The sequence below is a fragment of the Tursiops truncatus genome, unplaced genomic scaffold (genome assembly GCF_011762595.2).
Source record: "Tursiops truncatus isolate mTurTru1 unplaced genomic scaffold, mTurTru1.mat.Y mat_scaffold_39_arrow_ctg1, whole genome shotgun sequence".
Taxonomy (NCBI): domain Eukaryota; kingdom Metazoa; phylum Chordata; class Mammalia; order Artiodactyla; family Delphinidae; genus Tursiops; species Tursiops truncatus.
In genome coordinates this window covers 801,232-815,774 of record NW_022983296.1, presented here as the reverse complement: position 1 = coordinate 815,774, position 14,543 = coordinate 801,232, and the positions used below count along the sequence as shown (strand labels likewise).

Sequence of the window (14,543 nt, the reverse complement as noted above, 5' to 3'; positions counted from 1 at the left end):
CAACTCCAATGCTGGATCATTTTGCCTTTTGAAAGGGAAAACCTGTTACTACCTCTTTATGTACTGTGACCTATTTTCCTGGGGTGTCCCTATTCTCTACAATTAATAGGTTTCAAAACTGTGGGCAACTGGAAGGGATAATTTTAATAACTGAAACAAAAAATTCCTTTATGAGAAAAAGAAAAAAGAAAACCAAAAAAACCACAAAATTTTCCAACAAGCAAATTTTACATGCATTGAGAGGCTACAGAGTCACTGACAGTGATTAAACCACAGAGCACCAGTTTTCCAGCTCAAACTGGAAAGGATTTGGTTTCTTTTAATTAAAGTAGATATGTCTGAGGGCATCTAAATATAAGTAATTCTTTTCTTTGTAAAAAATTTCTCCCTCGGGGTGGGATAGGGAGGGTGGAAGGGAGACGCAAGAGGGAGGGGACATGGGCACACATGTGTACATATAGCTGATTCACTCTGTTACAGACCAGAAACCAACATAACATTGTGAAGAAAATATACTCCAATAAAGATGTTAAAAAAAAAAGTTCTCCCTCAATGAACCCATTTTGATGGTAATAAATAAATATGACTTCATAATAACCTAAAAAAAAACCCCAACTTAAGTTTTTGTTTCTTTTGTTTTTTCAGTACACGGGCCTCTCACTGCTGTGGCCTCTCCCGTTGCGGATCACAGGCTCCGGATGCGCAGGCTCAATGGCCATGGCTCACGGGCCCAGCCGCTCCGTGCATATGGGATCCTCCTGGACCGGAGCATGAACCTGTGTCCCCTGCATTGGCAGGCGGACTCTCAACCACTGCACCACCAGGGAAGCCCCAAGAGGCCAATTTAAAACAAAAACAAATGGGTAACTTGTATTTTTACTTTAAAATAAGTTTGAGATTTCTGAAGTCTGTGCTGATGAAAGAGGATGCCAACAAATTCACTCATCACCATACATAAAGTTAAGCTTTCTAAACTAAATCTCTTTAGCATGAGATCAAAAACAGTCTGCTCTTAGAAGATTCCCCAAATGCTATCTCTTCCAATTCTTTAAAAGCTAGCTTCTGTTTCTTCAAGAAGCAAAATACATTCATTTTTTCAAACACCATAGGTATCTGAAATGCAAAATAACCAGCAAGCCACATTCTTTTCCACAGAATTAGCGGGAACTATCACCTGTTTCTCAGATTGTTTATGTCCCTGTTTTCTTTTTTTCACTGGCAGGACGGTCCAGAACCTCTATTTTGCCTTTTCCATCTTCTGAATGAGGAAGCTTAATTGTATCAATGGTGACTTCATCTTCAGAAGAGGTGCTATCATCTTCATCCTCAAATTCTGAACTGTCCTCTGAACTGTCTTGTGAATTCTCTTGTGAACTGTCATCTTCTTTGAATCAGACTGATTCATCTCAAACAAGGTCATATCCATTTGCATAACTTTTCCGAGAGTGTCAATATTTTCAATATTGAAATGACCAGGTGGTGCAGTTGATATTCCTTTCCTTAGCTTTTCGTTTGCCTGAGCCATCTGTGGGAGAAAGCTCTGTACCTGGTCCAATAGGGGACTCCTCTCTATCCTGTTTGAAGAGTGGAATTTTTTCTGGAATTATGCTTGGAGTTGATGAGCAACCTGTCCCATATACCTCCGCGGCCGCCCCTGCCCTCCATCAGCAGCTCTCTGGACACCAAGACCCTGGAGCTGACCCGGGAAAATGACGAACAGCTCGCATCGGGCTGGGATTTGCCATGGACCTCCCTGCTGCTCGCCCGTCTTCAGAGCAGCCCCTCCAGGCCCAGATGCCGGAAAAAGGCTGGGGACATCTTTGTTTTTTAACTGATGAGTTTAAGACATATATATATAAATTACTGATATGGAATGACATTTAATTGCCAATTTGTTTTCTGTAATGTCATATAGCTTTTCTGTCCCACATTTTCTCACATACTGACATCCTCACCAGACAAGTGCTGCCACCCTGATCTTGGACTCCCCAGCCTCCAGAACTGTGAGAAATAAATCTTTGTGTCAAAACCACACAGTCTGTGGTATATTTGTTACAGCAGCCCAAACTAAGACAAACCCTATTAAAAATGGTTGTGTAATTATATGTGCTAAATGGTTAAATATTCACCCACAACAAATATGGCACTTTAACTTGAAAAGGGCCTGCAGTTTGCTGGTTAATCTGGGTGGTAGAAGGGTTGCAGCTTGTGGGTGATTGTGAAGCAGTGAGAGAAGGGTGATTTGAAATCCCATAAAAAGCTGTAACGTCTGATGTGAGTGGGGTAGCTGTTGGAGGTGTGTGCAAGTGTGTGTTTTGTGTTTTTCCACCTGGCTAGGTCCTCTGGGTGCAGCTGTGCATTCATTCACCAACTGTTTCTCTGGACAAAATTACATGTGAACACAAGCGAGATTCAGAATATGTTCAAATAGTTCCCTGTAAGTTAGGCATGTTAGAGCAATACTTATTGCAACTCTGACAATGTATTAATATCTTTCTCCTGATGGCTATGAAACAGCATATATGACCTTTAATCTGGGGCTCCCTAAGGATCACGAACTGCAGGTTGAAGGAATTGAAGAAACGGGATTTAAACAATTATTTTTAAATAATTAATGTAATACATTATGGAAAAAAGGAGTACTAAGGTTTAAAGCTTACCTTGGCTTCCATGTTCCGTTGAGTCATTTTCTCTTAATGAATTCAGTTCTCAGATTATGCAACCAAAAATCTTTAGGCTTTTGTATAGTTAAATATAGAATATTAGAATATAATGCTAATGTAGTATGAGCTTCAATAGGTGTGGAGAACAACATTTTGAAATATGAAAATCCATAAAGCAGGGTTAGTATTTCCATAGGCACCATAGTCTGTGCTGTCTAACTTTAGATTTAGAAAAATAATGACCCTGACTATCTGAGATGGTTAAAGCCAGTTTTTCAACTTTTCTTGTGGTGGGGCCCCACACTGTCTTAACAACATCTTCAACTTACATTGATTAAACAACTCTAAACTAAATGCACGTCAAGAAATATCAATAAATCTTTACCTAATTAAAAATAATAACCCAGAAATTTTCATCTATATTTTGGATGCTTCAGCGTTTTAAATTGGTTTTTACCCTGATTATGTGAGTAATGTGTGGTCAAAATTTATAAAGTACCAAGAAAATAAGAATTATGCACATCTCTATCACAAAGAAAGAGCTAGTAAGAGTTTTATATATTTACACTCCTCATAAACTCACATGTAAATATTGTTGATTTCCCCCTTTCTCCATATTTGCATAATGTAATGTAATATATAATTTTTGGAGCAATGCATTGAAAGAATGCAAGATGGGGCATCTGATTTACAGACGACACAACCCATCTTCCAGGCCTGGTCTAAGGATTTAAATTAGATTCCCAAAGTTACGGGTTCAACATATGTAACACATAATGTAAATAGTAGCTGCTGTGATACATTTATTGACCTGTATTTAAGTATCTTCATAGACATTATGATAATGCCTGAATAATGTTACGTCAGGAACCTGGGCAATATAGTTTAACCATTTCCTTGCTAGTTAGAGTCTAGATTTAGGGCTCTTCGCAATTTTTCCATCTTAACAGTAAACTATTTGAATACCTTTTCTATGTACAAACACGTTGCCATATCATTTTTCCCCCGTTAGTAGTAGAATTCTAAGGATGGAATTACAAGAGGTTTATTATCACCTCTTTAAAAACTGCTTTCTAGAAATGTACCAATTTATGTATGTGGCTGTTCACCACTTTTGATTTAATTGTGCCATGTTTTGAAAGTTTCCCTAAAGGTAGAAAAGATTGTATTATTTTTCACTTGTGAGATCAACGTTTTATGTTGGTATTTTTATTTAATCAAAGGAATTTTCTGTGCACACCATTCATGTGTGTGTTTTAGATCTGCTTTATTCTTTCGGTTTAACTCAATTTGCATTAATGTTTTAATATTTTAAAACTAATAGTTTATTTTTAAAAAATAGTTTAAAAATATTAACTTATACAAATATTAACCTCTTGAAGTTTCCCATTTTTATGTAATTTTTCTTCTATCCTTTATATGTTTGAGATTTTCCCATCTAGAAACCATATACATCTGTATATTTTTTTAAAATAAAACCCTGTTTGAATGTATATCAAATTTCTTTTTATGTTTTGAGTGAAGATGTAAATACTTTTTAAAGAAAACTAACTACCCAGTTTTTCATCACCACTTATTGTATGCTCCATAATGGCTTCTATTGACTGTAATACCTTTATCATATAGGCTCTCATCCTAGAATCTACATTTAGGGTAACGCTAGTCTCAGCTACGAATTGGCACTCGTCATCTACCTCCTCAAGGATTAAATCATGTGCTGGTGCAGCTGCTGCAGCCGCTGACCTTCAACACTCCCTGAAAGGAGTTCCGGGTGGAGAGCAGAAATGAGGCACTCTGTGCTCGGAGCAAACTGGCAGGACAACTCTTCAGAGAGTTAGATACTTTCAGGAGAAGATTTTATGAGCCCAATTCTTGTATCCCCTCATATCTAGAAAAACACTAAGATCTTTCATGGTGAGGTCTGCTCTCAAGACTAGCAGCAACCTTCGCGAGACTAACAGAAACATTCTGCAAAAAAATATATGTTCTCGATTGCATATACTCCCCATTCACCAAAATCACATATATACTGATCTCCCCCTGCCTCTTTGGAGTAGTTTCTCAGAGCTCTCTGAAATGCAGTCTCCTGGGCTGTACTCCTCATTTTGCCCCAAATAAATCTGAACTTGCAACTCTCACGTTGTGCATTTTTTTAAAAGTCGACAGTAGTTTACCATTTTCTGTATTAGAACCACACTCTTAATTTAGCTTTATATATATACAATTAGTAAGGCACATTTCACTCATTCTCTTCAAAAAAAATTCTAGCTTGACTTTTAACTAAGCCTTAATTACTTTCTTAACAACATACTAGGATTTTGATTGGAAGTTTATTAGAATTAAAATCGAGAATGGTAGATCTCTCTATAATATTTGGTACTCTACAGAATCATGGTATTTTCTCTTTTTTTTTGGTCTTTTTAAATGGTATTTTGTAAATTTGATTTTTTTCTACTTATTCATTCTCTATGTTCCTTTAAAATACGTTTATTTTAAATTTTAGTTGCTTTTTTATGAAAGAGATTTATACATATGTTTTCTATATCTTAAAAGTAGAAAGTCAGCCGTTTTGTGCACTCTTTATGATTCTTGTCCATTGAACTGTTATATTTTTAAGGATTTTTAGTGCCGTTTCATTAACTATTGGGAAATCTCATAATTTCTGAAAATGTCCTTTAGCATTCAACAATTCATATATTATTAATTAGTATTTTAATAAGATAGGACTTTAAAAATTGGGGTATAGTTGCTTTACAATGTTTTGTTAGTTTCTGCTGCACTGCAAAGTGAATCAGCTATATGTATGCATATATCCCCTCTTTTTTGGATTTCCTTTTCATTTAGGTCTCCACAGTGCATTGAGTAGAGTTCCCTGTGCTATACAGCAGGTTCCCATTAGTTATCTATTTTATACATAGTAGTGTATATATGTCAATCCCAATCTCCCAATTCATCCCACCTCCCTTTTCCCCCCTTCGTGTCCATACATCTGTTCTCTATGTCTGTGTCTCTACTTCTGCTTTGGAAATAGGTTCATCTGTACCATTTTTATAGATTCCACATATATCCGTTAATATACGATATTTGTTTTTCTCTTTCTAACTTACTTCACTCTGTATGACAGTCTCTAGGTACATCCACGTCTCTACAAATGACCCAATTTCATTCCTTTTACTGGCGGAATAATATTCCATTTATATATGTACTACATCTTCTTTATCCATTCATCTGTTGATGGAGACTTAGGTTGCTTCCATGCCCTTTCTATAGTAAATAGTGCTGCAATGAACATTGGGGTGCATGTGTCTTTTTGAATTATGGTTTTCTCAGGGTGTACGCCCAGTAGTGGGATTTCTGGGTCATATGATAGTTCTATTTTTAGATTTTTAAGGAATGGCCATACTGTTTCTCATAGTGCCTGTATCAATGTACATTCCCACCAACACATAAAATTGGTGTGTGGTTTTGTTTTGCACCATTTATGTCTGATATCAGGGTTAAATTATTTTCACAAAATACAGATTTCCTCTATTCATCTATTCTTGATTCTCTGAAACTATTTGTTACTTTTGTAGTCAGCTGTTTTTTTTTTTACTTGTATAACCCATACATGATTTTCAGAAGTAATTGTTGAAAAACTTTATTTTATGTGCTTTCTAGCTTATTTTTCTTTTGTTTTAGTTGTTTTAAATATTGCTGTTGAGAATTCATATTTTTCCAGAAAGTAGTCAATTTGTTGAATATTCTAATGTAGTTACAGTATATATATATATATATGTGTGTGTGTGTGTGTGTGTGTGTTTGTGTGTGTCTGTGTGTCTGTGTGTGTGTGTATGTGTGTATCTGACCTGGGGTCTCACACAATACCCCTAAATCCCTTGGAGTTCCCTGGGTGATAGAAGTGAGGCTTTTTTCTATGTTTTTTAAAGTGTTAATTTAAATTTTTTTTTCTGGTAGGAAAGGATTACTTGCATATCACTTAGACCCTTTAAAGTCTCATTTTTAAGGTTTGTTAGTGCAGTTCTAGAGTATCCTAGAGTATCCTTTATTCTAGGGCTTGTGATTAGTTCCACTTCTAATATGCACAATTTCTGGTGTCTTAATTGAATGCCCCATGTATTCAAGGAGGTTTCTTCACTCTGGCTGGTGAGGATTCTCAGCCATACATGAACTTTGGAAATTATTTAATGTACAGTTCTCCAGTAATTGTTCTTTCTGCAGAAATTGTTCCTTCCCAGCCTTGTGAAATTTCACCTGTGTGTGCTCAGATTAGTACTCGACAGAGACTCAGAGGGATAATCAGGCAGTGGTGGAGTTCTCTCTCTGGGTAGCTCCTTCCTTTTGGATGCCCTGCCCCACAAATTATCACCCCCTGGACCTCCCAACTCACTGTGTTCTCTCCCTTGCTCTTCCCTTGTGGTCCCTTCCTCTCAGTTCACCTGTCATTTCTGGGCCACTGAAAGTACTTGCATCTAACTCTGTCTTCTCCTGCTCCTATGTAAAGTCTCAGTAGCACCTTCCCCTGAATGATGACCATGGATGAAACCTAAATCCTCTTCTCCTTCCCCAGCTACTTTAAACTCCCCTCTGGATGTCTCCTCTCATCCAGGCTCAGTGAGTCAGAATCATCCATGATCCATTTTTTCATACTCAACAAGATGTCTGGCCATGTTGAGTGTTTCTCCAGTGGAGTGGGTTGAACAATGATGGACAAAGAGAGATGAGCAGACAGCAGTTAGAGACCATGTCAGGCTGTGGTGGGCATGAGAATGAATGACACTGCTAAGAAGAGGAACAGATTATAGAGAAGTCACAAGGGTAGAAGAGGTTGGAAAATGTTTTCAAACACAGATCGGGGAGAAATCTGGTAGAGGAGAGGTTGAATTTATAATAAAATACAGAGAAATGACCACTTCTAGGTTCCTCAGAAAAACTCAGTACCTGCTCTCTTACTGGTAACATCTTATCAAATGTTATTTCAGTTAGAAATACTTTAGGCTACAAATCCTTTAAAAACTATCCTATACAGATTTTAGCAGTAGAATAACACAGGTCAACGTTATGCATTGCAGCATTGTTTGTAATGTCAAAAGATGGTTAACTATTAGTGTTTATCCCAATATGGACTGGCAACATGCATTATAGTACATCATCCACTCAGTGGACTGCTTTGTAGGAAACAACATCCTGATAGAAGGTTTTTTCCCCAGATATTTTTCAACTGAATATAAGGAAGATGTAATGAAACATTATACAACTACTTATGTATTAAAATGTAGAGTGAAGGAAAATATATATTCACATTTTCTTGTATACCCATAAAAAGACACTCTGGAATGATACCTGGAAAATCAACCACAGTGGCTGACTTTGAAGACAGGGGTCCTGGGCAAGGGCGGGTGGCAGAATACAACATAAAGTATTTAATATTTATAGGTTCTTGAACCTTCTACACATATTATCAACTTCTCATAAATGTGGACATTAAATTCTTTTTAAAACTCTAAAGATTAAAAGTTATAGCACGATTTCTACCAACTGAATGAAAGTCTAATTTGTTTTTCCAGAAAGATTATCCGGCTTCCCTAAAATGTCTACTCATGAGAATTTTCTGGTGGCTTTTGCTTCTTTTCTTTCACTTTGGAAGCAGTTTTCTGATTCATAATCCTTTGTGTTCTTCCTTTCAAAGAACATCTACCGCTGCTAATTTTATGAGTTAAGCTTGATCTAATTTTCTTACCTTTTTCCCCATTTTTCCCTATGAAAAGGCTCTGTACATTCATTATCAGTTGAGACAATACTTAGATAATTCATAAGGCTAGGAGGACAATTATTTGCCTTAATACTTGAATTCTTTCTCTGCATCTGACATATTAATAATGCCAGTAAGATATTGTATAAAACCGTTGACTTTATTATAATAAGAAATATTAGTCAGGAGACCATATCTTAAGACTGATTGTAAAACCAGCAGCCACGTTAACAGTGAGGAGATGTGAGGGGATATTTCATGTGGAAGAGAGGAGAGCTCTCTTCAGAGGTTTAAAGGGTGTTTAAAAGCATGTAGAGCTAGGCCCAGTGGATGGATCCTTTGGGAGTCACTCCCCAGGGATACATAGGAGAGAGTCCTGAGCATCTTGAGTGCTGCACAATGCGGTGGTCTGGAGTGGTGGCTGTGGACCCCTCTGTAGATCAGTAGAGAAGAAAGTTGCAGCCTTGTGTCTGTACAAGTCTGTACAAGGCGATCTGGCCTTCAGAAAAAGAAATTTGACTAAATCCCATATGGTCTCAGCTCTAATAATAAGATCTTTTCTTGAATCCATTTCTTTTTCCTCTCAAATTCTCAAACCCGAGTAGTTATTCTGCATGAGACAATTCTCTTTTAATTCCATTCTTCAGTCTCAAATTTTGTAGCTTATCTTCAGTAAGTACCTGTCCATCTTTATTCTTTAGACAAGATAAGCAAGAGGATCATTTTCTTATCAGACTTTAAAGGAAAACAAATACCTTTACAAGTAGACTGTCTAACGTTCTAAATTTATTTCATGTTCCCACAGTAATATCTTCAATCCTGAGTTTGTGACATTTTTACCTACTTCAGACATGACTCTGGGGAATGAATTGGTGGTGGGACCTGACAGACCACTGGGATTTTGAACTCTTGGCAGTTAGATCTCCGTTTATAGAAGTGTTAACAACCAATGGAACAATCAGCATAGAGTCCAGGGTTACAGGGGTGACAGCCGCGAGAAGGCGACCTCTGGATGACAGAAGAGATCGGCCTTCTGACAAGCAGTTGCATTTCACTGCGAGGCAAAGAGAAAGTGTCTGCAGATACAGAGATGCCATCAGCAGGGAGCAGGGAAACTTCACCCAGATCTGTTATCAACAAAACCGTCAGAAGTCAGTCATTCCCTGGGCTTATTTGTGCTTCCTGTTTCTCCACTCCCTTGTGCTTCGAGACTGCTCTGCTGAGTTGATGTTCTCCTCTATGCTTTTTCTAAATCTCCTTCTGGGCCAGGAGGATGTAGGAAGCAGAGGTGCTCTGTGGCGGATCTGCTTCGTATAACACGTCTGACCGCCTTGCAGCTGGGACAGTACGTGTGCTGAGTGTCGACCTGCCTTCCCACGGGTGTGGCTGGGGTGGGACCAGAGGTCTGAATGGGGAAGGTGGTAGGGGTGCATTTGTTTTCTTTCACTCCCAGGTCAGGAGATCTTAATCTGAGGGGCTTAGGGAGCCCAGGGAGCCTGTGGCCTCCCTGAAGTCATGTATAAAATGTGTTTGTGCACAGGTTTTTATTCAAATAAAATTAAATGCCCTGGATTTACCCTTTCCGAATATTTTAGCACTGTTCCTAGTCTGTAGAGATCCTTGTGCACTGGAGTAGAACATAGCTGCAGTGATTTCAACACATTTCCATTGTGAACAGTACCTAGTAAAGTAAGCTTTCTGAGTCAAGAGCGAGTGGTGGCTGAAAAGGTTTAAAAACATTCTATGAAGTGTCTAGAATCGGGAGTGTTTGATCTGCACTCTACTGGAACATTTTAAGGTCTAATACTTTGTTTTCCACTTGTGAGCAGCTAGGTCAAGTTTTTTTGTTCCCCCAGACAAGAAAACCTAAATATATAAAGTCTATGTGTCTGGCCAGGGTCAAAGGACAAACTAGTTTAGGGATGGTCACAGGCAGACTTTTCTCATTACCAGAAATTAAAGTGGCAAAGAGTATTTATGACACAAACCCTAAACGCATTTAATTATTGGATAATCTCGATCTACAGAGAGGCAAAGTCTCTTCCTGTGGTTATTTGTAAATACTTCATACAGATCTACTTAAATGGCTTTGTGCTCTTCTAGGATTATTCTCCCGTGACAATGGCCAGGACTTAATGCACTTATGCACAAAACTATTTAGGTTCCTGCTCCAGTGTGGTAAACTGGTTAACAACAAACCAAACCAGTGAACTGTGTTTTAAACTGGCTGATGGTGCCACCTACTGTCCAGTCTGTAGAAATGAGCTGGGACTGGAACCTGAGCCTTATCTACTGAGAGCCACAGAAACTAGGATATGAAGGGGAATTAGACTCAAGTCTAATTATACTTTCTAATTATACTCTATTTAGAATGAGTTACATAAATAGTTATATTTATACCCTCTCCCCAACATTCCCAATCTCAGGTTACAGAAAATAAAACATTAGAAAATTATTTTAAATTGTGGCAGATGTAGGAAACAGTATCAGGCTATCATGTGCTTTCTGTAGATGTAGATTATCCAGTACCAAAATGCCTTTAGGGTTCTGCATCAAACATACTCTTTGCCATTTCAACTCCTAGTGATGTCCGAAGCCCCGAGCCCCCTGAGTAGCGGCCCCTGCTGTGGACTCGACTGTATTTACTTTACACTCTGTTGAACAGATGACAGAAAATAAAAAGCTCTAAAAAGGAGGAAGATTTCAGGTAAGCAAAAATAGTATTTTAAAATATTGATTTGGGTGTTTTGTTTTTAATGGACCAATCCATGATAGAACAGGCCCAGAGGAGTTTTGAAAATAAAATGTATATTTTCTTCCCTGGAGAGATACTGGCAGCCAAGTTAATTAAAACATATGTTTTCTAGGAACGGGGCATAAATTCTCACTTAGTTTAGACAAATAACTGATTTCCAAGCTGGCTTAAACCCAGCGAGTGCTCAAGGAATGTTCTAGTGACTACTGTGCAGTGAGGGTTTTATTATTTGTGCTTCGAGTGTGTTCTGTCTCTAATCCTTAAATAAAAACCCATTCTCTTCCACGTAACTTACTATTTGACTTGACTCTAGGCTGTATGACAAGACATTTCTGTTATCACATGTAAAATTGTGCATGTGTGCGCGTGTTTTTAAATACAAACAGTGTATAACTCTTGTTCAAGTTCATCCTGAGTTCCAAGTACACACAAAAAAAACCCTGAATACTTCAGCGTAAAAGTACAATTTCTCGTTCACACGTATCAAGGTATCCATGGTTCATTTGTATATATTCTGACAACTTAAAAAAATTTTTTCAAATATACTTTTATTTACTCACAGATAATAAAGTTTCATTTTTACTTGTCTTAAATACTGTGTGTTGACTTGCAGCTTGCTTTTGTCGGGTAACAGCATGACTTTGATGTGTCACGATTTCCTGCTTTGGGGTTTTCCACTGCTATTTGAGAACACTGCAGAAAGCTTTCCACAGAACCACATAACACTGCTATAAGCATATCTAGGTTCATATTTCATTTCTATCTCTCACCTTCATGCTAATAACAATATGCATAATTAAACGTTTCTAAGTTTTTAGAGATAATTTTCTTTAAAGTGAATATAAAGCCCAGTCACCAAGCAGTTTCTGTGGTGTCTTGTCTTATTCTAGTTTCGTCTTGAATTCCTTAAAATTTTGAGGCGAAAACTTCGTTGTAAACTTTAGGTTAAACTGTAGGTTATCTCTAGCGCAGCTAATTCCATTACTGACATCGGTGGTAATAACCCGTTTTCAGATTAATGCTACTAAAAATATCTAGTACATTAATGACAAAAACAAAGTTATTGCAAGTCAGTTCTTAGCATGAGGCTTTGGAAGTCCGCAAGAGCCGGGAGCTGCCTGTCCATGTGTAGGGGCTGAGGCGTCTCATCATCTCCCTTCTCCACCATGAAGGGCTGAGACGGCTCTGACTCCGCAGGGATGTCGAGAGGAAAACCCTCCAGCCAGTTCAGTGCCCCTACACTTGACTCTTCCATGCTCGGTCCTGTCCAGACGCTCCCATGAGGGCATCTCAGGTGACACACTGAGAATTCAGTCCCATTTGTCTTCTCGCAGTCCCACCAGCACACTGGCTGGGTCATGAAGCTCTTTTGGGAGAGTTATAGCCTGATGGCCAGGAGAGGACACAGGGGCAGCTGGTCTGCACTCTTTCCGAGCAAGGCGGCAACAGTTGTTTATTTGTTGGGTTCTCTTTTCTGCATGTGTAGAATTTATTCAGCATAATCACAGGGACGTTTGTAGTCATGCTGTCACACACACACACAAACACAGATATTGCACCACATCCATGTGGAGCCCAAGTGCATTCCATTTGAGACTTACTTATATGCTTTTACGTGCCACAGCCCACTTTTTATATAATACATGTTTCAATGCCAGTTGCTGTGTTGACTTTCTCAGCATCATCTGCAGACATCTTCACGACTGCAGCACCCAGAGCAAGCTGTTTTCCTTCTGCCTCGATTGCAACAATCCTATCTGCTGCAGCGGAGCAAAGATTAGCTCCTCGAGAAGCTAAGCGTAGAGACGTGATATCAACTCCTTTGAGTACAAATTTGATGGCTCCTTTATCCACCTGTTGGTGTGGAAAAGGGGTCTTTTTTTATCTCTTTCTTTTTTTTCCCCCCCACACCCCCCACCCCCCCCTTTATCTCTTTCTGTGTGGAATAACCTTGGGGTTGGATAAAAAGACCCTCTCTTTTTCTAAATAGAATAACTCTCCAGTCACTGTAAAGATTTCTTTCTGTTCATAGCATACCACTCTTTTAACTGGTTCCTTCTTAGGCACGATTGGATGAAGCCATGGTTCAATGCCTGGGAATGGTTCTACTTGTTCTTAATATCCGTAATAGCAGGCTTTCCACTGGATGTAGCTGAACACATTTTCTTTTTAATCAAGTTTCTTGAACATGTTTCAAGGTGAAGGGGTGATGATAGGGAAGGGCCGGGAATGACGAAAAATAGACTTAGCAAGGATCCCGCAGACCCCCTACACCTGGAAGGCAAAAGGGATGGTGGCAGCTGGGGTCGTTACTCACAGGTGACGCATTGGGACGCAATTTTCCAGCTCTGGTGAAATCTCACTCCTTCTGCTCCTTCAACTACTTCCTCCGACTATTCATATGAGCACTGAGGCAATTTGGGGTGTTCTTTGGGGTTACCACTTTCTCCCTAGGGCTGGTAGCTGAAAGGGTGGAAGTTGAGCAGTAAGAAGGGACCAAGCACTCATTCTCATTGCAAGAACAGGATGGAGGGGCGGCACCTGGTCTACACAGGGACGGTTGGCCATTTCTGCAGGCTCACAGGGATCAGAAGAGTGTGGGCTTCAACGCTCAGCGGCATCCTCCTGAATTCCACTACCAAGTTAAGGTCCCTCTCACGGCGCTAACGGCCCACGGGCTAGCAGACCTCTGGTGAGTGGCTGACTGGCTGACTAACCTCGTCTGGGACTTGGAGCCTGGCTACTTTAACTAATAAATTGTTGATGAAAATAATCAATAAACAATCTATAATAGGAATAGAAAAGCATCTGATTTGAGCCAAACTGTGGACTATAGCCTGGAAGACAACCCCTAAGATAGCTCTGATGACCTGTCTCAGGTAAGCATGGTTTTCAGCAAAGTTTTATATATTGTCAGAACAAAGAACATTAAACAAGTCAGGGATACTTTCCTTTAAGGTTTCAGGGAAAAAACAAAAACAAAACAAACAAACAAAAAACAGATCAGCTCATACACAGAGAGTCAGCATGGCCTTGGCACCTGGGAAATGAGGCTTATTATTGAAGGAGCTTCAGCATTGGCATCCCAGGAAGGGAGGCATTTCATCTTTATTTTTAACATGGACATTCTTTACTTCTGGTCAATGCACTCTTTTCTTTAATAATTAAAGCAGAAGCACAATGTATGTTTGATAGGCCACATGCAGGCTATTCTAGTATGCATAACACTCAAGTTAACAGCTGTATAAGCCAGACGACGTCCCCATACCTCAATATGTGAAAATATCTTTGTCAAAATCCTGGGTCTGGGTGGGGGGTTCAGCTTTTTCTGTTTTCTTTCTACCAGGAAGCTCCTCTTCTTGTTTCGATGGTG

At 39.0% G+C, this 14,543-nt stretch overlaps 2 pseudogenes; both read right to left on the bottom strand.

Annotated features, from left to right (window-relative positions):
- Positions 1-655: 655 nt before the first annotated feature.
- Positions 656-12,425, bottom strand: LOC117310802 (NOP protein chaperone 1 pseudogene; annotated as a pseudogene).
- A 342-nt stretch (positions 12,426-12,767) lies between these two features.
- Positions 12,768-13,360, bottom strand: LOC117310811 (malignant T-cell-amplified sequence 1-like; annotated as a pseudogene).
- Positions 13,361-14,543: the final 1,183 nt, after the last annotated feature.